The sequence below is a fragment of the Egretta garzetta genome, unplaced genomic scaffold (assembly GCF_000687185.1).
Source record: "Egretta garzetta isolate BGI_Z169 unplaced genomic scaffold, ASM68718v1 scaffold260, whole genome shotgun sequence".
Lineage (NCBI taxonomy): Eukaryota > Metazoa > Chordata > Aves > Pelecaniformes > Ardeidae > Egretta > Egretta garzetta.
Genome location: NW_009258662.1, coordinates 3,786,082 through 3,811,739, shown reverse-complemented (window position 1 = coordinate 3,811,739; position 25,658 = coordinate 3,786,082).

Below are 25,658 nucleotides of genomic sequence, written 5' to 3'. Positions count from 1 at the left end.
TTCAACTACAAGTTTTATTAAGCATTTCAGGCATCTAGCAGATATTATCTATCCCGTGTATAAGCTGGAAAGTGGGTTGGAGGCTGGTCTTCAGCACGGTGTGTTCCATGGCACTAACACTTTTCTGTTGACTCTGTGCAATGGACAGGACTCACCTCAATCATATCCAAGACGTCTTCTCGTTCTCATCATCTCCCTTTGACTGAGAGTGGATCTCATGCTGACACATTACTGAAAAAACAAGCTTTATTTTTTTATTTTGGGTCTTTTGTTTGTTTGTTTTCTTTTTTGGGCCAAGTGAGTTTATGGCCAGATCAATTCCTTGATCTGAATCACCACGCAGGCCCATAAACATTAGCGTAAGCACAAAGGGAATGAGTGGCTGGAGGGAAAAGGGGGCTCAAAGGACCCTTCCAGTAACTCTTTCCGGCAGGGTTTTCAAGAGCTGCACCAGATTAAAGGAACGACTTAACCGCAGCACTAAACAGTCAGCCTTTGCTCAGGCAAATTTGCCATTATCAAAGGACCATTTATGTTAGTGGGAAAAATCCCTATTCTCAAAGGACTCTGGAAGTGCAGTGACAAGAGCAGTGCAAGTATTTATAAAAGTTATCCCGGAATTCGGTTTGTACTGAAAAATACGATCAATTGTGTCTCGATCAGGGTTTAACGGGCCCAGAGCTGTCACCTGTGTTCCTGTTTTATGCGCCATTCTCATAGCAAGAAATGTATCTTTCCCAAAAGGTTTTCACAGGGCTGCTTTGTCAGATGGCCTCGTGGAAAAGAGAATCAGACCCAGAAAAATCTGTCACATGCTGCGAACCATCTGAGATTCGTTCTTGAAAAGGCTCCCAGCCCATCAAATGCAAGGCCAAGAGAAATGGGAAGGTGGCTTTTCCATACAACCCCAGCGAAGTGTTTTGTGCTGTGTGTAATCTCAGGGCAAGCATGTGTCATGGGACAAGAGGCTGTTTGTGCCCCAGGACCATACGTGCTGAACTCAACCAAGGAGGAAACTTCCCCACAACAGAGACAGCTTTTTTGTGGAAACAACAAAACAAAAGGGAGTGCTGGGACAGGCTGCCCCCTCGACTGGAGGAGTGGAGGGTGTTGTTTCCAGCAATCCACCTGCGTGTTCATATCTGTCTCATTTGCATGTGTTTGTTTAAGCTTTTTAATTAGCAGAGGGCCAGATCCTGATTACACACACACGTGGGTACAACTCAATTGATCCCGACGCTGGCCCATCTTGCTGACCTTACAAACCATCAACCAACACCTTTCATTCAGCCGAGAGACAGAAGACACGTATCAGGCACATCAGAGAGCGAAGGGAGGGAGAGCAGCAGGAGTGGTTCACCGAGGAGATAACAACAGCTCTCCTCCGTCTCTCTGTACCACTGTGGGATGGGACGGGGCTGGGCATGACCTGGCAAGTTCTGCTGATTTGCTTCATCCCACAGATTACCCAGCAGCCCCGCATCGATGCAGCCCCACTGCCAATCACATGATATCACCCCGGCATAAATGCACTTAAATTGCTCAAGAGCCATATGCAGCCCAAGAGCCCCCATGGGTATAAAGTATCTCGCTTTCCCATGCAGCGAGATCAGAATCAGGCACAGTATTGGGTTAGGGAGCGGCAATAGTTGTTCCATAATTAACTCTGAAACCGGGTTCTCATTAGACCTTGCTTTTCATAAACACCCTTCCCTCCACGCATGCCTAATTTCCTACTACTCATCAGGGAGGTTAATAGGGACTGAAGTCAGTAGTAAAGCTCCCATGGCTCAAAGGACCCTTCCAGTAACTCTTTCCGGCAGGGTTTTCAAGAGCTGCACCAGATTAAAGGAACGACTTAACCGCAGCACTAAACAGTCAGCCTTTGCTCAGGCAAATTTGCCATTATCAAAGGACCATTTATGTTAGTGGGAAAAATCCCTATTCTCAAAGGACTCTGGAAGTGCAGTGACAAGAGCAGTGCAAGTATTTATAAAAGTTATCCCGGAATTCGGTTTGTACTGAAAAATACGATCAATTGTGTCTCGATCAGGGTTTAACGGGCCCAGAGCTGTCACCTGTGTTCCTGTTTTATGCGCCATTCTCATAGCAAGAAATGTATCTTTCCCAAAAGGTTTTCACAGGGCTGCTTTGTCAGATGGCCTCGTGGAAAAGAGAATCAGACCCAGAAAAATCTGTCACATGCTGCGAACCATCTGAGATTCGTTCTTGAAAAGGCTCCCAGCCCATCAAATGCAAGGCCAAGAGAAATGGGAAGGTGGCTTTTCCATACAACCCCAGCGAAGTGTTTTGTGCTGTGTGTAATCTCAGGGCAAGCATGTGTCATGGGACAAGAGGCTGTTTGTGCCCCAGGACCATACGTGCTGAACTCAACCAAGGAGGAAACTTCCCCACAACAGAGACAGCTTTTTTGTGGAAACAACAAAACAAAAGGGAGTGCTGGGACAGGCTGCCCCCTCGACTGGAGGAGTGGAGGGTGTTGTTTCCAGCAATCCACCTGCGTGTTCATATCTGTCTCATTTGCATGTGTTTGTTTAAGCTTTTTAATTAGCAGAGGGCCAGATCCTGATTACACACACACGTGGGTACAACTCAATTGATCCCGACGCTAGCCCATCTTGCTGACCTTACAAACCATCAACCAACACCTTTCATTCAGCCAAGAGACAGAAGACACGTATCAGGCACATCAGAGAGCGAAGGGAGGGAGAGCAGCAGGAGTGGTTCACCGAGGAGATAACAACAGCTCTCCTCCGTCTCTCTGTACCACTGTGGGATGGGACGGGGCTGGGCATGACCTGGCAAGTTCTGCTGATTTGCTTCATCCCACAGATTACCCAGCAGCCCCGCATCGATGCAGCCCCACTGCCAATCACATGATATCACCCCGGCATAAATGCACTTAAATTGCTCAAGAGCCATATGCAGCCCAAGAGCCCCCATGGGTATAAAGTATCTCGCTTTCCCATGCAGCGAGATCAGAATCAGGCACAGTATTGGGTTAGGGAGCGGCAATAGTTGTTCCATAATTAACTCTGAAACCGGGTTCTCATTAGACCTTGCTTTTCATAAACACCCTTCCCTCCACGCATGCCTAATTTCCTACTACTCATCAGGGAGGTTAATAGGGACTGAAGTCAGTAGTAAAGCTCCCATGGGTTCCACTAAGGCAGATTCACACCCACATAAGAAAGGGCAGTGAACTGGGTGCATCTCTTTATCTTCTTTTTTTCCTAGATATATGCACAGCACCTTGCAGCAGGAAGATCAAGGCAGGCTGGTGCTGCCAATGAATGTTAAATACCCATCACAGTGACACTCTGAAAGGGCAGGATATTATATCACCCTCCACACGGTGTGAAGTGTTTGCTTAGTGTCAGCTCTATTCAAAACTACTGTCACATATCTTTTAGATTTTTTTTATTGTCATTCACTGCCGTTGTTCCTTGGGAATATGCATGCACCTTCATTTATTCACGGGGCCCTGCATCTTCAGTGCAATAAATATGGGCAGATTTCTTGTCCCACATAGAGCAGACCCTTTCTTACATGTCAGGATCAGACCCACCTTATCTTTCTCTGCAATGGGAGTTTTGCCAAAAAGAAGAGGCCAGGAAGGACAGATGCAGCTAAGGTGGCGGTGGGAGAGTGGGTGAAGTGGGGGGGGGAGGCAGAGGGCAGCCACTCTCCATGGAGATAACTTCAGCTCCCATTCCTCTTTTGGGTGTGGATTCATGTCACCATCGAAGAGGGCACTTCATTTGTCACCACAAGTATCTATACTGGGTAGATCTTAGCCCCCTGTTGCAACAGAATGCTCTTCTCCCAACGGTGCCTGTCCCTCCTCTCTGCCTGGAGAAGGTGCTATGACCCACCTAGTTTATCCCAGATGTCTAACGTCAACCTGTTCAACATTAGGCAAGCTGCATCCCACCCGTGGTGCCTGCCCCAGCAGCAGAGTGCTACCCATGGGCAGGGAGGAGGCAGGAGGCAAGGAGAACACAGTTATGGTCCTAGTGCCTCTCACCCTCCATCCCAGCCCCACAAATCCACACCCTGTTTCATCTGCTCATCAAGGTGGGAGGATCATATTTTTGAGCCTCTTGAAATCAGTTAACCCTCCACAAGCCAAGCAAACTTTAGCCAAGGGATAGTTTCTTAGCTGATTTCCAGCCTAAGGAATCAGTGAAGGGAATCAATGTGCAGTTTGAGAGATGCCCTGATGAATGGAGAGGGATATCCAAGGCCATATTTCCAAGTCCTTTGGTCACTCAGCTCATGGCCCCAGAAGAGGAAAGGACCCTGCCTCACTGCAGTCACCTACGATGTCTCTCCACTCACTGGGAATCCTCATCCCAGGGCTGGGACTTCCAGGCGATCCCATCTTTCACCTCCCCCATCTTCTGAGGAGCCTTCTTCCACTTCCACTTCCCCCCCCCATCAGACCAAAACCAAACCACAAAAATGTGAGGAAAGTTTCTGTGCCTAGGTGGTGATGAACAACACAGTCAAGTGATTGTCTGGCTGTGGAGGGTGGAAATTTAATTGGAGAGAGGCTTAGCAATTCCTCCTGCCAAAAGAGTGAAAGGCGAAATTTAACACAGCGAGCTCAGAGGAATGAAGTCCTCCAGCCAGTTCAAGCAGATGCCAGCTGCTGGAGAAAGCATGGTCCCAACTGGGGATGTGACAGCGGTGAAAGAGCCCTTTTGGCTAGCAGTTGTGTCTCCCCAATATGTAGGGGGATGGTGATCTCACCACCAACACAACGTACTCAACTAAAGCAGAGAGGAAGGATAAAGAGAGGTGAAGTGACTTGTCCCTGGCCATACAGCAAACAAGTGGCGGAGCCCAACACAACCCTGGGGACTGCTGTATGGTCACTGCTAGCCCTCCCAACACCCTCTAGGCAGTCAGCCAGGGAATCCCCAGGAGTTCTGTTCCTACAGATCTCAGGGACTTCTTGACCCAAAGCCTCCAAGCCCAGTATCTCACCCTGGGATGCCGCAGCAGCCATGAGCAGGTGTGTTCCTTTTGGGCACAATGAAGCTCCCCTCTCCCAGGACATCCCCAACTCATTCAGTTAAGCAGGGATGGCAGAACTCTTCACACATACAAGGAAACGATTGAGGTGTTTAACTTCAGATGGAAAAAATTATTTCACAAGAAGACATAAACTCTATTCCCCCCCCCCCCTTTTTTTTTGACCAGGCAACCATGGTAGTTCATGAGCTATGTTCCATAGGTCATCTCAGAACCTGCTTTTCAGAGAAGTGGTGGACCTGAGAACCAGTCCCAGCATGTATGTGAGGATTTCTTTGGACCAGGAATCTCCAGCTGGGGGGTAGCCCCACAGCCAGCTGTCTGCCACCCCCTGCCAGCTCCCTCCTTTCCTGCCTTGGCAGGAAAGCCTGCCATGAAATGCCACAATTTCCAGCCAGCATCATACCCAAAGGGCCATCGCAACTAGTCAGGGCAAGTTAGAGCAACCCTAAGGGTGCTTGATAGCATGTTTGCCAAGACCCATGTGTCCTCTGCGATGCAGAGAGCCAAGAAGGCAGAGGGGTGGCTTAAAGCATCCCTGTAGTGGACTAACTCTGGATTATGGCACCGTAGTGTGTGTGCACATGCATGTGTGTGTGCACATGTATCAATGTGAAATATGGTCAATATATGCGAATGAGTTCTGAGCCAACGTTACAGCTTCGGGGGAGCCAATCCAACATTGTTACTCATCTAATTCCAAAGCGCAGTTATTCCTTTTAGTCGAAGTTTTATTTTTATTTCAAATGTGATGTGGTTACAAACTCATTCCCTTGTATAATTTTGCTTTCCAAGTTAATTACAAGATGTTCTAATTAATTATATTTAATGATTAACGTACAAACTCACAAGGAATGAACATAGCTTAGAGAACATTTGCTCTCAAAAGATATGTCTAGGCTAGTTTGGTTTATCAGGAAAAGGTTGAAAAAAATAGAATGAGAGCGCGCCAGGGAGAGAGAGCAAAAATACACTGCGTAAGAAAAAATAGCAATAAAAAAAGAAACTCAATTATGCCCAAACAAGAGCATATTTTTCTTTGGAGTTCAAACACCACCTTTAACCATCTCCCCACCCAGGATCTGATTACTTTTAATGGGACTCTGCTTGTGATTTAAGTTGTTGTTCATTTGTACAGTAATTAAGTTGAGTTGAGTTGGTGTCTATTACATCATGGTTTATATTATGAATTCACACTGCAATTATGTGCGTGTGTGCAAGGGCAAGTGAGCAGAAAAAGGACTTCTAGTTAAGATCATCACCGATAACTCTGACAGGCCGGGTTTAGCTAAGCTCTGCCATGCCCTTCTTCTCCAACCTCAGCCATGTCACCTCCAGACACCCAAGTGACACATGCAGGAGTGGGACATTGCCTCCAGACATCCTAGTAACACATGTACCGAAGCGGAATGCCCGTGAGGAAGCAGGATCCTGAGGAGAGACTATGGGGCTAATCCGTCGCACCTCGGGCTAGGTGGCTGCTTGACACCTGGGCACTAGTCACTGAACAGCAGACCATCTAGCCCAGCAGGACCGTGATTTTAAACACGGTCTCCATCGCCACAAGAATCAGGGATTATAACATGAAGCATCCATCCAGGGGTAAAGAGTACACATACATATCTATTACACACACCTCTGTTTGTAATAAACACACGTCATATATGCGTGTATAATACACACCTAATTTCTAATGCAAGAAAAATTAGATTTTATATAGGCAGAAATTGAAGTGGATTAAGCCAAATAAATGTTTCAACATCTGAATTTAAAAGCTTAATTATTTTTTCCCCTTCCACAGCTATTTTGTCCAATTCGGCAAATTATTATTATTACTAAATATTAATGCCAAGATGACCTCAACAAAGATTTTCAAGCAGCGTGTTCAAAGCCCCCCGTTTTGAAGGATGTTGATGCGATGCTCTGCTGGGTTTAGTGCTTGTGGTGTTGTGTTGCTTGGTGAGCTGGCTGTGGCCGAGGACACCCCTCCAGAAGGTGCTGCATGAACACAGGCTCCATTGTTCACCCAGATGCCTAAATGTTCATGGCAAGGGATACCAATATGCCAGTTTTGTGCTGTGGGAACAGGCCAGCATCATCCCCCCCAGATTTATTCTCACCAGCACAAATGCTGAAATTGCCACCTTCCACCTAATATTGCACTGGCGCAGACCGAAGGGAGAGAAAAATCCTGTTTCACCAAGTTATGATAAAGACTTCAGACATTTCTGACAAGAACCTGAAGGAAAAGACCAGAACACCTTGCTCCTGCTAAAAAATTCACTTCCATTCCAGTATTAAATAACCCTGACTTGCTGCCCCAGTTGTTCATCTTCAAGACTTTTACACTGTTGGGAGATCTGGGAAGTGGCCACAAGTGGATTACGAGGGTTCAAGAGAATAACAGCAGCAAAAAAGGTCACTGAAGAATCTGGTCCTTTCTAGGTCTTCCAGAAACAAAGCTGTGCAAAGCAGGTCTGTAAGAAGGAACGAGTTAATATTCGGATAAACCAAACATCACTTTTATCCCCCTTTCTTTTTCAGCTCTAGGATCCCAGCTATGCTCCCAAGTCCCTATTTAGCATCTCAGGCTACATTCTTGAAAGCATTTAACTTCATCTGTTCTAGTAAATAAAACATGCATGGGGCTGTTCTTTGGCCCAGAGGCCAATTGGCATGGACTAACTTGCGTCCATGCTGATAAGCGTCTTTCCTTCCAAAACCAGGGGGCTGCATCTGAACCGCCTGTGGTGATGCTCCTTGGCCCGGGTTGTCCCTGGACCATGCCCAGGCATTGTCTGGGAGAGTGCTAGTTGGAACAGGACAAACCCCTTGCCAGGGACCATGCTAAGGGTTGGATAAATTGGGAGATCCTGTGCCAGTACCTGGGCTTGAGTCCTGGCCTTGTTTAGTTTATCAACACAGCCATAGCTTTAGGTGCTTAAGTGTAATTATTTAGGGACCTAATTCCCATGGATCTCCCAGTAGAATGCACCTAAAAACAGGTTTCATAGCAGTCTGCACATGGCTCAGGAGCCTGCCTAAACTAACCAATAGAGAACACCAAGGGGAAAAGAGAAAAAAGGAAATGTTTTAAAACCTGCCTCCCTCTAGGATGCAGGTACCATATTCTGGGCGGCAAGAGAACATCTTCCTTCCCAGCGGATTTATGGCCCTGACCCCTCTCCTGGAGTTGAGCAAAGATTTTTCTCTCAGAAACCCAAGGAAGGGGCATGCACTTTCCTCTTCCCCACCTCTTTTATCCCTCTTCTGAAGGACCTCACAGCGGATGTGTAAGTACTGGGTGAGCTCACTCCTTCACCTGAAGGGATTTGAACCATCTTTCCAGGAGAGTGCATGAAAAAATGTGGAAGGAGGAAGATCTGGGATGCTGAAGGAAGAGGAGGGCAAATAGAAAGTGTTGAGAGACGCTAGCCAGGAGGGGTTGTTATTGACATGTAAGTTATTATTATTAAGCAACTGGGAGCAGGAGGGAGAAAAATAAAACGAAATAAAGATTGGAAGACAATCTAAAATACTGTAGTAAACCAAAACTTTGCTTTGCTGTTAATCCCACTGAAGTCTTTAGACTGGTGTTGTCTCAGCAGAACATATTCTGTGAGCAACTTGGGAAGTAATTTGAGTGTCTCTGAAGTGCTTTGTCTTTCATTGGCTCATCCAGTATTAAATCATCTGGCAATGAAGAAAAGTGTTTAAAGTTAACTTCCATACAGAACAAATTCCTCTGGAAAAGTCTTGTCATTCAGCCCGGTTTACCCAAAGTCTGGTAGCATTGATTAGGCTGGGGCTGGGTTTTATTTTTTTTTAATGCGTTTTCATTTTTTCTATTTAAAAAAAAAAAAAAAGTGCAATTATAAAAAGAGCGCTGCTAACTTCTTTGGACTTAGCCACTTGCTGGATAACTTAGAAGGCAGATGTTTGAGTTGGGGAAGAGAAAGCTGGTGGAGGCTTCTGACATGCTTGTCTGTCATCCCTGGACAATGAAATTGCAATTGCAGCTCCCTCAGGACACTGAGGATTAAAAGCCTTGTCTAGGTGACACTGCAGACCCAGGGAAGCAAGACGCATCCCTTCTCGCTACCACCCGCTAACCAAGGGGTTTGCAATTAGGCTAAAGCCGGTGCTAAAAGCAGCCCAGTATCCCCACTCAGGGGTGGTCTAACAGGCCCCCTCCACCCCCGATTCCACACACAGGTCTTTCGTGCCCACACTACTCTTTTCTTCTCTACTTTCCAAATGCCAGGGAGGCAATGAAGCCTTTGATGTTCCCAGGAGCCCTGTTTCAGTGTGCTTCTCTGCACACACCCACCGGTGCTTAGCCCAACCCAGGGAGCTCCTCATCTGCAGACAGCTAGACATGTCCTCCCAAAGGACCAGCGCCATGCCTCCACACGTTCACCTGGTCCTAGCGGGTCCCGTAGGTGGCTTGACACCTGCCACTTGCTCCCAGCTGCCTCCATTCCCTCCAACTAAGGTCACCCCTGCTTTTTTCCCTTGTTTCCAACCCAGTTCCCCATTCTCACTAGCTATGCTGACAGTCCTGCTCATCTCTTCCTACCCGCAGGCTTGGGAAGCTTAAACACCCCCGTCAAGTAACACACCTAGTTAACTGTGTAATGCTGTACCTATGGGGCAATTCCATCCCAGCATCTGCAGGGATCCTGATTACACCCTAAAACATGATATTTCAATTTCATTATCTGATCGGGCATTAGCAACGAGCACCACTAATGAGTATATTAGTCAGTTCCTTTATTAAACTAGCGGTAGCATTTGATGCAATGACCTCCTGATGTAGCTCTTTGATGCCATGTGATTTGATTTTTATTTCTTCTTTTTTTTTTATTTTTTAATTGAGAAAGATACAGCAAGGCAAATGGAAAAAAGGTGAGGAACAGAATTAGCACATCGCCAGTGCAGGCAAATACATGTTCAGCAAGGAGAATGAGTTTCATAGGAGCTGTAGAAAAGGCAAGGCTAGCTCTAGCTAGCTGGCTAATATTTGAATATAGCCATCATTATTTCTGCCATTATTATTATGAATTTGTTGTTGTTGTTGTTGTTATTCTATTACACAGCCAGTCCTGCGGACTGGTTTTGCCATCTATAACCTGGCAATCTTTCACCCTTAGCATTTGTTGTTTGGCCGTATTGCCACAGGGCTCGTTGTGCAAGAGGCTGTGCAAGCCCAGAACAAAAAGGGGATGCCAGCCCCAGGGCATTTCCAGTGTAAGTGTCAGATGAGTGACAACAGGCAGATACAGAGGGACGGAGGAGTATGAGGAAATGGGGACACACGTGTGGCTGATTCAGAGGTGAAGGTTTGGAGCACAGCTTCGGGCTTAGCCAGCTACCAACTCCATCAGGGAAGCATTGCGTTCAGGCACATAAATTCCCAGGTCCTGGCAAAACTCCAGGCTGGGGAATAATACAGAACATCTTACCGAAACTCCTATTATAGTTTTCACTAGAGAAATCATTGCACTTTTCCTTCCAAGATACTCTGGTAGTGCGATCACAGCCCCGGATGACTCCTGCAGCCTTTTCCAACCATGACTGCATTTTCACAGATTCCATCTCAGGTCCAGTTCCAACCTGATAGTTAATCATGATAGTGTTCAGGGCTCCTCCAGGTAATTACTGGAGGTACTAAGCTAGGCCAAACTAAAGCATTAGGTGCTTTGCACCCATGCAAATGGCTTGCGCAGGCTTACATAAGAAGCATTTGCTCTGGCCATAGATCATTTGTGGCACTGGTCTGGCATGCTGACATGTGAAACACCATCGTATGATCCACCTGGCTTTGGGACTTTGAGGCCAGCTCACTCAGGCTGCTGGAAGTAAGATACTAAATACACAGGAGATCTTAACAGAATTATTTCTGCAGTTATTTTCCTCCAGGAAGCCAAGTAGAAACAAAGCATGCTGGAAAAATGAAGGGAAAAAACTCTATTGGTATGACAGATGTTGGAAGACACAACCTGCCTACTTGCTACATGACCTTGTATCCAACAGGTTCAAATACTATCACCACTGTGCCAAGTATGTAGTCTAAACCTAACAGTCATGCACCACCGAGCTGTTGTCTTCTTCCTCGTCACGATTAAAGCCCTCTTCTCCCCTCTGCCATGGAGGTTGGTACCTGCACTGGCCCTACTGATAGTCACCCAAGCAGGTGTTCATGCTGGGACCAGAGGGCTGGTTCAGATTTCTTTCCAGGGGAAAGAGGGTGCTACATGGAGGTCCAGGGTCAAAGTACTGCCCAGAAATACTGTGCAGCCCTCAGCTGGGCGGCCCACAACTTCCCTTGACCAGGACTGGCAGGTGGGCCCTTCACCACCCACCTTCATGTTAGATGGAAACTGGGCATTTTTGGGGGATACCTACAGAAGACCAGATGGGAGCTGGGCCCCCCTCCTCCCAGTATGCTGGAGTAGCTCGGCCAAATGGGCCGCTTTTATGGTTTTTAGCAGAATCTTTGCTGCAAACCACCCAGTGAAGCTGCATGTCCACACGCCCCTGCCAGACCTCCAAAAGCCAAACCGAACCCCAGCACACCCGAATCTGCAATGGGCCTGCTTCCATCTGACTGCCCAGTTAACATCCTCCTGCTGCCTCCTTAATTATAATCCCTTTATTTTATCTAACCCCAATTGTAACAGTTAGTGAGTCACTGGGCTCCATAACAAGACGATCAGGACACATTTCATATTACACTGCAGTTTTCATTCCAGGGCGTGGGCTGAAGGCGTTGTTTATTTATTTTAATTTGGTTCGGTTTGGGGTTTTCTCACATGTGATGGAGTACAGAGATTTAAGCAGGGGGTAGAAGGGTGGAAGGGGTAAAAAACAAAAACAACCTCAATCCATCTGGATCAATTAAATCTTGTTGAAAAGTTTTCAACCCCAGGGTTGCCTGAGGTAGGTCTAATAGTCACACTCTTTGGCATTTAATGAAAATGCTAATGATTTCTCCTTTGGAATATATTTTCACTTCTAGTTTGAACAAGATGCATCTCTCCTCCAATCAATTCCGCGAGCTCTTTTTTTTCTTCCCCATTTTTGCGCGTGCCCCTTCAGGGCAAATTAAGAAATTATTGCCTCCATCCAAAAAGTAGCTGAAATGTGCAGCCTTATGCTTCACGTCACAGGGGTGGGGAGGAAAAATCTTTGCATGGGAGCAACAATCCCATTTGTGTCTGACTTGCGTAGGAAAAAATGGCGTCAAACCATTCGCACCCTGCTTCATCAGGGAAAGCTGCGGGCGCAGGTCTCTGCTGGCGAATATCACCATCAAGCCAACAGAGCCAGATTTACAGCCACCTCACCTACAACATTCAATTTTCTGGTTAGCAGGTCACTGTAACAAGAATAAGAGTGAGAAAGAGAAAGAGGGATGTATAAATATAGAATGAGACCCATCTCCTCCAACTTCTAAGGGATAGGAATGGAGATCAGTGCTTCAGGTCATCCATACATGGCAGAGAGAGGCAGATGCACCCCATCCCAAATTGGGTGCTGAACTTTTTGATGGCTGAAGCATGATAGCTGAAACAAATGCACCAAGCAGGAGAATTGCCACAAGTCAAACCCAGTTAGAATTTGCAAAGGAAATTCAAGCAAATCACAGAAGTTTCCAGTAAAGGATGAGAATACTGAACACGGGCTTAGGGGCATAAAGGCTGGTGCAAAAGAGGGATGGGAGTAGGAAGTACCTCCTTGAAATTGCTGTCAGCTCAAGGGGAACCTAACCAATCTCCCTACAGAGGTCTGAGAGAACAAGCACAGAGAATCATTAGTTTTGCCTACATTAGTATATTAAACCAGGCCAGGGCATGGGATTGCCCTGCCCTTGGCTGAGTCCCTAGCAAGTTTTGTCCTGTGGCACTTGGCATACTGAAGCACTGTTCAGAAGACATCATGTGCCAGGCATCATTCCCAATACACGGTACCCATGGGACCACTCTTTTTTGATGGGGAGATGGATTTTGGTGTTTAGGTGTACTGTCTCAAGCCATGCCCTGCTCTTTAGGTCTTTAGGACCGAAGAATGAGCTCTGGACTGGTTTATTTACTTGTTTAAACATAGGCACAAAGTCTGACTGTGAATAATTTTAAGAGGTCTATCAAATCCTAGGTTGTAGGAGTTGATCCAGAAAATGGGGGCTGGCATTAGCAATAAGTCATACTTTAGAACACCTTCAGCAGTAAAGAATAAAGACATGGATGTAAATGAAAATTGCAATAAAACACAGCATGTTTTCTGACAAAGATAGATCATTCTGAACTGACTTGATTGTTTACTTTGATAAGATCACTGATTTTCTAATGAAAGGAAATGCAGTAGATCTAATCTCTCTGGACTTCAGAAAAGCATTTGTTATAGTACCTCATGGGAAATTATTAAGCAGTAGAGTATGGAGATTAGGAGAAGAATTTTAGGATAGAAAAGAGAGTCACTACAGAGGAAATGACAACAGATGGTGTTGAGTGAGGAAGTATTGAGCTGGAGGGAAGTTATGGCTGCAGTTCTTCAGAAATCAGCTTGGGGGACTGATTTTATTTAATATTTTGCCAAATGTCCTTGTCACACAAAGGGAGGTAGTGTTATGAAAATTTGCTGCTAACAGAAACTCAGAAGGCAAGGCTGTCACTGCATAAGTGCATAAAGTTATCATACAAGATGAAGTGCATGTCCTTGAGAACTAGAGGTTCAGTACTAAAGGGGTCATGCATCTTGCCTACTTTAGCCACCTTGAACATGTAGTCCAAGGTAGTTGGCTAAATTCCTGCTATACTCAAATAAAGGCATAAGTAGATAAATCAACCCCTGAGAGTGCCTTTTTCAGACACTTGTAGTAGGATATGATACCTATTTTCTCTCCTGTGTCTGTAGAGGAACCATAGGCAATTAGCCTAAGCTAGACAACAACCCTACAGACATTCAAGATGGATGCTGGATGGATGCATTATTAGATTAGGTACTAATGAGAGATTTTGAAGCTATTCAATTAAAGAAGGTTTGAAAAGTGGGATACATGGATCAACCATCAGACGAGAATATGTGACATCGCTGTCAAAAATGTGTCTTACAAGGTATTTCCAATAACGGTAGGGAAACTTCTCTCTTGATCTGCACAAAACATGGAGAGGACAACCTCCAAAGCACCAGAACAATTCCTGGGTAGAGAACAATCCTAGTTGCCTATATTTAGGAGACATGAACTCAGAGTACAAAGCTAGTACTAGAATACCAAATAACTAAAGTACTAGGATGCATCAGGAGATAGTGAGCCCATGTCATGGGAAGAGAATATGTGTCTTGGCTTGTTTAGCTGAAGTGAAGACTAAGAGATGACAGCACTGATTTATATAAATACATCAGAAGAGTAAATAGGGAGGAAAAAAGATCTATTTAAACTAAAAGACAGCATGGGCACAATAAATAGCATAAACTGGAACTAAATAAACACAGGCTGGTGGAAGACAAGGGTGAAGGACCTGAACAGCTTCCAGTTAGCATAATGAGAGCAAAAATGCACACAGAAGAAAGTTCCTTCCCCATGAACCCTTTTCAGCTCATGGAAGAGATTAAAGGCGAGAAGAGATATGACTTAGAGACTCAAGGGGTGCACTCCAGTTTTACGGGTCTGTATGGGAGAAAGACCAAGTAAATTTTCTGAAGAAGGAAAAACTTGTCTGGTCTGCTATACTGAAAACTGGTTGTCCTTTAGCACCTGGTACTTCCTCTTTCTCACTAGGCTGCTGGTGTTTCGCTTGTAACAATACACTAATTGAACAGCACGCTGACAGATTTGCATGCCACAGTCCTCCTGCTCCTGATTTCTTTGTTGCATTTGTGTACATCTAAGCCGGCAGAAAAGGGAAAAAGAAACCCACCGACAACTAGCAGGAGGAACAAAACAAACACACATGCACACAGCACTTCCAAACTGGTCTTGAGAGCAAACAATAGTAGGAAGGGATAACTACCACTCTCAGGGCTCTCAGATGATCGGGTCAGCGAAGCAGACACAGGAAAGGGGATTTCGAGAAACAACACCGGTGCCTGAAATGGGAGCTTTGCTGTAAAGAGAAAAGAAACATATGCTCTTCAGCTGGAGTGGATTTCTTATGTTGCTCAGAAGTGACTGGCTCATCCTCAGTGTAAAGGACCGGTGTTGTATTAACTGTTCTGTATCAGTTTTCCTTCCAAGTCCCCTGCCTGAGCCATTGGGTTATATCATTTCTGACAGGCAGCGCAAACAGGAGACCAGGGTAACTCAAGTCCCCAATGCTGCTGAGCAGACATCCATCTCTGCTTCCTGGGGGCACATGTATATACCCTGTCAGGGCCAAACAGCGTTGGTCAGGAGCTGGGACAGGTGGTGACAGTGGACTGAGCAATGCAAATCCCTAGTTTTCACGGGGTACCACATTAGCTTGAGGTGCTTGCTAGGATCCCTGATGTCCTGCTCCTTCTTCTCTGTGAGCTGACCTTGGCCAAAAGGGAGCAATGCAGTCACAGCATCCTCCTCGCTTTGCTCACCGAGAACAGCAAGTCCCCTGGGAACACACGGACCTGAGGAAGCTCTGCAGGAGCCTTCATTATCAAAGCATAGGCAAAATGTCTGCTCTGCAAGTAATTTAAAAAATTTTGGGTCCATCATCATTCTCCCTGTTCTCATGCGGTCTTGTTTATGCTTAAGCCAGCATTCTGAAACAGGCACTGCCAGGTTCTGCATCATGACGGCTACAGAGTTGGCTCTTTTATTATGTATCCATTCCTAACTGAAAAAAAGGCATTTGCCCCAGGGGAAGAAGGAGGTGAGCTACCGTCTGAGCTCTTCTCTGTACCACCCTCTACCTCACATAGCTTCGGAGCCAACATACACAAAGTTTCCTTTGCCTTCAACCTACGTACCTGAACACAGTCCCACTCCCAGCTATTCCCTCCCTGCAGTTGTGTGCCCACTTCTCAGAATATTTCAGCTGTATATGGCCTGGATCCAGCAGAGAAAAAAACCTTCCACCACCAATGCCGTTGTTTGCCGTAGATCTGGATTCTCTTGGTACAGGAACGATTCGCTTCCTTGATAGACCAGGACTCACAGCTGAAAGTTAGGAGATTTCCCTGGAACTAGAGCTGGGAATTATCCCCAAACCCTACATTTAAGCAGAATAACGTCAGGGGAATCTGGACCTCATTTTGATCTTTATAGCATCAGCCCCTCTCTCTCCAAGCTCAAAGCAAGGCAGATTGTGACTTGCCATCTTGGCTCACATGAACATCAAGATAGATGCTGAAGACTTCTTTGTTCCTTGAATGTCAACTCTAAGTGTGAGTCATTGCGGCTTTGGGAAGGAGGGAACCTCTCAGACAAGGTCTTTCTGAGGGAGAGATGGGAATTGATAGCTGGTGCAGAAGATCCAGTTTTGAAGATATGAAGCTAGATTCTCAAGGGCACTTGTCTCCCATTGATTCCTAAGTGACTTATAAGATCCAGTCTTAATGACTGAATCTGCAAAGAATTAATTTTGAGGGAACCGGAGTGCTTTGTTCCACCTTGCTGCAGTGCTTAATGAAACAAAGTATCTCTATATTGCCCAGGTAACAGCTTAAAGCTTGGCTGTACTCTTTATCTCCTGTTGAGTCGTCCCTTTCTTCGCAACCAGAACCACTGTCTTGAGTTGCAAGGTGTGATTGTTCGCCTTTCAGTACAGCTCCATGTCTTTTTCTCATTAAGTGAATTCACTGGAATTTCTTACATGAAGGCGGAGTAACTTGACAATGAGCAACTTGGCAAAATTGGGCTTTATGTAATTACTTGAGGATTTGGCCCAACATACTGGTACAACATGAGATGTATCTCATGATCTTTCACTTGCGTAACCTTCTTCCTCTTGTTGTTTATTGTCATCCCTTGCTGGGTTAGTTCCTTGGGGCAGAGACCTTTTATTTAATTAGTCTGGAAAGGGCCTGGCACACCTACAGAGCCATATTAATAATGAGAAACAGTAGCAACCTACCCACAAGAAGATGTGAGCTTCCTTGCAAGATATGTGACAGGGTACGACCACAGTGATCAGTCATGCTCTGACCCAATAGGACCTACCTTGATTTGTCTTGGGTGGGAAACTTATCACCAATATGTCCCCGGGCTTCTTCTCCTCTTATGTTCGGAGAAATGTCATTATGATAGATCACCTGCTGATTAGATTTACCTCAAATAACAACCTAATAAGTTTCTTCCAGCCTCTGGAACTCCCTTTCCAAGACATTGGAAGAGGGAAAAAATAGCAAGGGGACAGCAGGTCTCATGAAACTTGTGTCCAAGTGATTTTTATCTGATGGTTGATTGACTTCTAATAGGGTAGCACTAAGGTTGCAGCAGGAGGTCCCTTATGAGTAGAAAGAAAGAAGAAAGAAAAAGGAAGGAAGGAAGGAAGGAAGGAAGGAAGGAAGGAAGGAAGGAAGGAAGGAAGGAAGGAAGGAAGGAAGGAAGGAAGGAAGGAAGGAAGGAAAGAAGGGAGGAAGGGAGGAAAGGAGGAAGGAAGGGAGGAAGGGGAGGAAGAGAGAGAGAGTGAAAGGAAGAAAGAAAGGAAGAGAGAAAGAGAAAGAAAAAAACGCAGAAAGAAAGGCAGAAAGACAGACAGACAGACAGAAAGAAAGAAAGAAAGAAAGAAAGAAAGAAAGAAAAAGAAAGAAAGAAAGAAAGAAAAGAAAGAAGGGGGGAGAGGAAAGAAAGCTTAAGCATGTGATTGTAACTTATTAGAAGCCACAGAGAAAACAGAAGCAGGCAAGGATTTCAGTGGTGTCTTGATGGGATGTAAACTGATTAAAGCTGTTCCTACAGGTAGGGCATTCAAAACATCTTTCCTATGTAGAGTGTCTAATGTCTAACAAGGGCGGACCTCACATTGCTGTCTTTCTTTCTACAAAACCTCCAGCTCCAGTCAGTTGCTTGTTTCCTGACAATTTACAGGAGCTGCATATCTCTAAATCTCTAGCCCTGCTGTCAAATGTGATTGAATTTGGATAATGGCTTCCAAAGTTACCAGGCAGACAGGCACACAGACATGCACACGCATCCCAGCACAGAGCATGATCTCATGAGCCAACTTTCCATCGGAAAGGAAGCCTAAAGAGAGCAACATGACCCACTCCCCCTTATGCACACCCCAGGCGTGAAACACTGATCCGCACCCACATTGAAGATCATATTTTGCAAAGAGCCCAGGAACATGCAGCCCAACAGCCCTCATTTAGCCCGTGTGTCTTGCCTTGCCAAAAGCAGCATGCTTTCCTTTGTCACTGCTTAAGGAAGAGTCTAGCTTGCATCAAGAGGTGTCATTGACTTTCCCTTTTTGTCCCATCCAACAAAGCCAGCGTGGCAAAACAGAACTGAAAGAGCATGCTACACGTGTGGCTTTTTGCTGTTTATACAACGCAGCCTGACTTTCAGAGGTCACAGTTTGGAGGCCCTCTACTAATTCAGTTGGGATAAATGCACCTCCAAAAGGCAATTCAGACATTACATGGACTGAACACAGGCTTCTCACTCAGGGGCCAGAAGGAAGGAGGGTTGAATTCAGCTCAGAATGTGGTTTTTTTTTCTTTTTCTTAAGCTAAAAAAAGGCCCTAAAGTCATCAAACCTATCACCTTCCTCAGTTCGCCTGACGAAGGAAGGAGGGTTGAATTCAGCTCAGAATGTGTTTTTTTTTCTTTTTCTTAAGCTAAAAAAGGCCCTAAAGTCATCAAACCTACCACCTTCCTCAGTTGGCCTGATTCTCTTGATAGCTCCCAGGCTGTGGATGTCAGCTTTTATCAGAGACAAAAGACAATCTGAATGGCAACAAAACTACGCTGGGAATAAAACCGAAGTCTATTTAAAAAAAAAAAATACAGAAAGAGAAAAAAAAACCAACAACGTACGCTAAAATATTCCATATGCTCTTATGGTGGGTTGCCCTCGGCACACAGAGAAAGATCGTAACTAGGCACAATCTGATAAGGCAGAATGCAACTGCTAGCTACTAGGCAACCACCAAAAAAAGAGGAAAAAAAAGGACAGAATCAGCATACACACAAGAAAGAAAAAGGTAGAAGAGGGAGGTGAAGCTGAGTTTCTGTGCATAAAATATCGCTATTCATGGAGAAGCAGATGTTAATAAAACTTCGCAAGGGTTTCCAAGTGAGGCCGTGAATGACGCTGCAGTTTGGAGGCCGCACAAGATGCCTGTTGTAGTCTAGCTGGTTTTATTTCCCTTTTTGTTCCATGGTGGAGAAACACACGCTAACCGCATAATCACAAGACACCCTCGGCACCTCCTTCTCCCTCTCTTTGTAGGTCTCATCCCATTGTCAAGCCTTGTCATTAGCAGAGGCCTTGATCCTGCAATACGAAGCACGCACAGGATGGCCGGTTCTCACACGGCAAGCTGCTCTTCACATGGAGAACAGTTTTGCACCGGGATGCAAGGAAGGGTGTTGTATTGCAAAGATTTCAGCCAAAGTCTGCAAAGCTAGTTCTGTTCCCAACTTGCGGCTTCCCAATAAAACCTGTGGACATTAGCACATAATTAGAAGTTAAACTTTGGTGGATCTAGACCTGAGATCTCTAAGGACAATTACTGCTTCCTCGCACAAGAGCTCTGATCACTGATTAGGAATTCGACACACTACTGCAATGAATATTAATGTCAATAATAATAATTCAGTAGATCTAAGCTTGCAGCTCTGGTTCATGCAGACTTCCTACTGAAATTAGCCAGGCCTCCACGCATCCTGAGAAAGTGCGTCTCCTTACAAAATGGAAATGTGATCCTGCAGTCCTACCCCATGGTAGCAGTCAGGCCCAGGAACAGCGCCAAACAGCTCAGCAAGATGAGCCTGTACAAGGGCCATTTTACATAAAGGAGGAGTAATCATGGAAACACGGCTCCCTGGATTTGAACCAAGCCCCTGAGTCACAGAGCAGGACCCCCCTGTTGTAGTTTCTGTAGAAACACAGAGCAACGTGGGAATGCGGCCTCGTGTGAAGAGACGAAGAGCAAAATCCCTTATTCTGGGTTTTTTCAGGCAAGCTCTTTCACACCAACCTGCTGTTTGGCTTTGAGCAAATCACTTTGCTTGCTTAAGTTTGTTTTTTTTTTTAATTAATACTGAAAATGGGTTTCGACACATTTTTCCTCACGGGGGTGTTGGGAGGCTGAGTTAATAAACGCTTGCCAAGCTGTAGGAGATTCTCAGATGAATCTCACTTCCCCTGGATGTGTACCCATGCTCGTTGCGGCCGTGTCTGAACGCTTATGCCTGTATAATTAAGAAGGACCATGATAACAGAAAGTGCAAAGCGCTGCTCCTTTCTCACTGCATAATCATGTCTTGGAGGTGGGTGGCCCAAGAGGGAAGCATTGCATCAGGTGCGACAGGGTTTGCTGCTGAGATATGTTCTGAGAACAGTCGGGTTTTTGTCTTTCACCGAATTGGGGCTAGGTATAACTTTTAGATTTTTCACTATATGCTAATTAAACCTTCCCTGGGCATTCAGCTATTCCCTCCAGCCCCTGCTTGCTTTCCCTGCTGAAACCCTCTACAAGCCCACACAAGCACCCATCAACTTTCATTATAATTTACCTGCAAAATCCACACACTCCTGCTTTCATGTAAAAAAAAAAAAAAAAAAAACAAAAAAAACAAACCTAAGATAAAAAAACCATCGTGAAAGCCAGTGAAATAATCTGTTGCCTACAAATCAGGCCCAGGATGGTAGGAATTAGACCTCCCACATCACGTTAGCTTGGAGGGCTCTCCCTTCCCCTTAGCCTGCAGTGGAATTCCCATTCCTACCACTGTGGTGGAAGCCAGCCCTGGCCCGGTGTCTGCATACCACCCCTCCTGTAGCTGCAGCGTGTTTACTTCAGGATTAAAAAAATGGGGGGGATGACTCTGAACTAACAGCCATATCTTTGTTGTGTGTGGTATAGGTAGGGCAGGTGGAAGAATCCCGCCTTGGTTGGAGGCCAGGTTGCATGGCCTCCTCAATCTTTTGTCACTGAGATCTGGTTGATCTCAGGTGAGGCACAACGTGTTAGAAAGGGGGAAAAGGCAGTCTGGGTCAGGCAGGCCAATGACATGGGGTTAGCATGTTCCCTAGTGTCTTGTCCACCTTTAAACGCTCAATATCAGAGTCCACTTTTCTGTGACAACTGCTCCACTGCCCATAAGGCCTCCCAGCAAAGAAGATCCTTTTTGATACATAGGTTCAACATGAGCTCAACTTTGCCCTATTGCTAGTTGTCGTAATATGTAGCCATGGCACTACATTATCTTATTGCTGTTGGTTCCATATGTTGTATTGCCAAAGATAACCCTGCACACATGTAGACAGCTTTAGGTGGTTTTCATGTCACGCTTGCAAAATGGAGATACCTCCTAGCCAAGTGGTACTATTCAAGCCCACAATATCATCTCAGAGATGAGGGCCTTGCATGGCTCAGTGGCCATCCCAATGCTGTGAGGAGCACTGGGTTGTTCTTGCCATCTGGGTGTTGTTCCCCTTTCCCCACTCATGTCTCACGCTGCCAACCAAGGCGGTCTCCATCACGGTGGCTCCCATCAGCACTCCGTGCACTCATGCACCAGCCTCGTTGACAAAGGGAGGAAGAAGGAGGAGGACTGCAAGCAGAGCCAGTGCTCCAGGTTCCACCGTCTGCAAAATTGAGGGCTTGAAAATACTGACTCAAGTCAGTGGGTGCCAACTCACCAAAGCCTGTACCGCACCCTCTCTTTTTGGCATACCTGAAGCAAACACTGGGGAGCCTTCAAAATGAGGGCTGTGCAATCATTAAGATCTACAAAATGGCTTGCAGGACTCTGCCAAACTGGGTGCTGCAACAAGAGCTTGGTGAAGGTTGGAGTCAGTAGGATGTTTTTGGAGAAGGGACGCAGTAGGATCTCAGATATTTGGGCATTTCACCCACCGAGGTGTCTGAGAGAGTATGACAAGGAGTAGGTGGATGGACAGACAAGCACCGGCCATCGCCACAAGCACTCATTGCCTCCTGCACATTCATTCACCACAAAGCTCAGCAACAAAACCCTGAGATGGGCATCCAATGGTGGAACCCCCCCCCAAAACTCCTACTCCAAATGCTCCCCTAAATATTCTGCTATAAACATTACAAAGTAAGAGTGGCTTTCCTGTTGGGAGCCAGCCCTTTGGAAAGGAAGACTGTAGGTAGGAAAGAAGGACCACGTGAAGAAGGATAAACAATTCAGTTTAAGAGGTGGAAGGGGGTACAGAAGAAAGGCAGCAAAGAAATTGTCTAATCAGCTTCAGATTCCCTGAGCCAAGAGTGGACCCCTCCTCAATGAGGAACAGGTCATGCAGAGATACATGTTCCCATCCAGACCCATCAAGGATTTTCCTAGGGACTTGAAGGGGCCTCTGGACAGGTTGCTACAAAAGGGGTTACAACTCTACTGATCCCTGTTGTGGTCACTGGTGCAGTAGGTGATTAGGGAATTATTTCAAAGAATCAGAAAGGATGTCAACAGACATATCAATGTAACATATTAAAATAAGTTTATTTGGGTTTTCCCACTGCACATGTTCACATCATGGTGAGGAGGACAATACACCACCATCACATCGGGAGAAAAACAAGCAAGTGGACAGGCCACCTCTCCTTGGGAGCTCCTGGGCAAAGAGGAAATACAGAACCTGAACATGCTGTAAGTCACTTACAGAAACAGGAGACACTCGTGTTTCTTGAATATGATGGGTCTGCAAGAGCAAAGATGCCTGTTAGCTTCCTTTTGCATAGCTAATGAATTTGGTAAATATGATTATGAAGAGTTTAAAGCAATACCCATAGAACTGTTGACAAGGCAAAGTCTTATAGCCCTTCCCATTGAAGATCCAAGTCCTCACTCAGCCTACACCCACATTCAGATCTCATATCTCGTTGGCCCTCATTGGATATCTCATGCAGTAAAAGGCCAGAGGGCTGCCAATGCCCGGTGGAAAAGCAGCAAGCCCAGCGATGTATCTAGGTTCATGAACCCCTTTGGTAGCTGCATATTTTTCCCTTGTGGTTTGCCAATAGACAAGATACCTTCTCAGCCATTCCCAGCTATAAAATGGTTGCCAGTTCTCTGACAAATTGAGTGCCTCACTCATGATCCTCCCCTTTCAGTTATCCAAAAGTCAGATCATTATTTTCCATAATGGGTAACGGCTGTTTGCCCCAGGGGCAACTTGTGATCTCCTGGGTTTGCCATGCAACTAATAAGTAATTGGTGGTTTAGGGATACTATGAAGTCTTGTGTTTTTCCTTGGAGACATCAGACAAGGCAAGAGGAATTCTTTCTAATGGTGAGTGTATTAATCGCAGGAAGAGGAGGTTTTAAGAACCACTGACAAATATCAGCCCATAAGGAGTATAGCTGAACCTGTCATCAGCGACCTCAAGGTGAGAGTGAGGGATTGACTCTCCTCACCCCTGGAGCTCCTTCCCATGCTATTTACTCCATTTGCTACTTTTCCAATGGAGCATATTTACTTCCATTCTGCTCTCTACACGTCCCTGCACCACCTCCCTCCCGAGGTGTTCAGGCATCTTTCAGTAACGTTGGAAGGATCATGACCAGTATCTCCCCGCTCAGTGGCATCAGCCAGAAGCAAGCCAAAGGCAGGCAGCAATGGATTGATAGCCTTCATAGATACCCAGCTCAGCAACCTGGGGGGCTCACATAACCTCCAGCTGGAAACATTGCAATGTTTCTGAGCCACCCAGGACCTCATCTACAGGGAGCAGTTTGCTGCGGTCTCTTGCCACCTAGCTGTACTGTTTAAAGACATAATCAAACGGATTCCTGAAAACAAGCCCTGACTGTAAAGTTTCACTGCAAACCCTAACACACCTGCTAATGCAGCTATCGCCTGGCTGTGCGCTATCAAAGGTGTAATAACACGGCCGTATCCTGCTAAAGCTCCAGGGGAAAGCTTGAACAGAAAAGCCTTCATAGTCTTAAGGCAAGGAAAATATTATTGCACTTCCACAAAGCAGCTTCCCTTCCTCCAGAACAACCACCTCAGGTCTTTCATCTCAGCAAGCTCTTGGCATTTATTATTTTAGAGCTTTTTCGCATCGAGAAACGATTATTTTTGTTCTTGCTCCAAGATCACTCCTTATTGTTAGTTAAATAAATCAAGTTGGCGGAGAAAATAGCAAATGCTTAGCAAAAGTATATTTCATCAAACTGCCTGATCCTAGGGATCCCAGGTATTTATTCGACATGGAAAACCGACTCAGCTGGATTTTTATATATATATATATACACACACACATATATACACACATATATGTACACATATACACATATACACATATACACAAACGTATATATATACCATAGATGTGCGTACTTTCATGTGATGGCTAATATCAAGTCTCTCTCCCTCTGCTGCTGGAGGTGATCATGTTTCTTGAGTATAAACCTAAAGACTGTCTCTTTCATAGGTAACAAAGAGGGAAAGTCCCAGAGACTTCCATTGATTTCATTTCCCTTGGGAAATTTAAGTTTTGTCTGCAAGAGTGGCAAGCACTTCATTGGGAAAAGAGAGGAAACGAGATTGTGTTCCCATCTGCCTCACTCTCTGCTTCTCCAGCAAAGCTTCTCTGCCAAACTCCGGGAAGGCTGATACGGATGGTGAACCCCGAAAAGAATAATAATCCTAGGTTTCTTGGGGACCTGGGAAATCCTGCACACGTCCCTGGATATACCCCGTCACTTCTGGAGCATCCCTTACTGCCAGGTGGCTCCCTGCTGCCTTTCAAATGCAAGGGCTGCGGTTTCATGGAGCAGACGTGTATTTGCTTTTTATTCATCCTTTGATCAAGACCAACTTCAGCAGCAGCCAGTGGGCTCTGACGCTTCCCTTTTGGATCCGACCCATTTTGGGTACTGGTTTCTGCAGTAACCATCCATGCATGCTTTAAGGCATGTTTTTGTTTCTCATCTATCTATTCACTTAACAAATTAGCACAGTCTAGTCTTATGCAAATTGGAGGTTCGATTTCCTTGTGTACATTGAAACTCTTCCCCTGCCTTTACCAGCCAATGCGCAGCTACTGTTATTTCCCCACCAGGATGGGTTTTCATTGTTCGCTGCAGGCTGTAGAAGTTAATACATGTGAATACAGTCCAAGTAAGTTAAGCATGTATTTTACTATAGACAGAGAGTAAAACATAGGGACAACAGAGAGAAGAGATGGGAGGGGGAGGTGAAGAAAAAGGGTCAGATTCATTTTCTTTCAGATGACAGAAAGCAAAAAATAAATAGAAAAAAAAAAACTTGAAAATTGATAGTTTGAGAGGAGAGAGTACAACTAATTACCTGCACTGAGTTCAAACACAAAATGGCAGCTCCCCTTCCCAGGTGCCTTTAAAGAGAGATGGAGAGTTCCTCTCACATGTGAGGGCAGCGTACAGGGAAAACAAGATGTTATTTCCGTTCAATAGCACCTAGAGACCTTAGAATCATAGAATCATTTAGGTTGGAAAA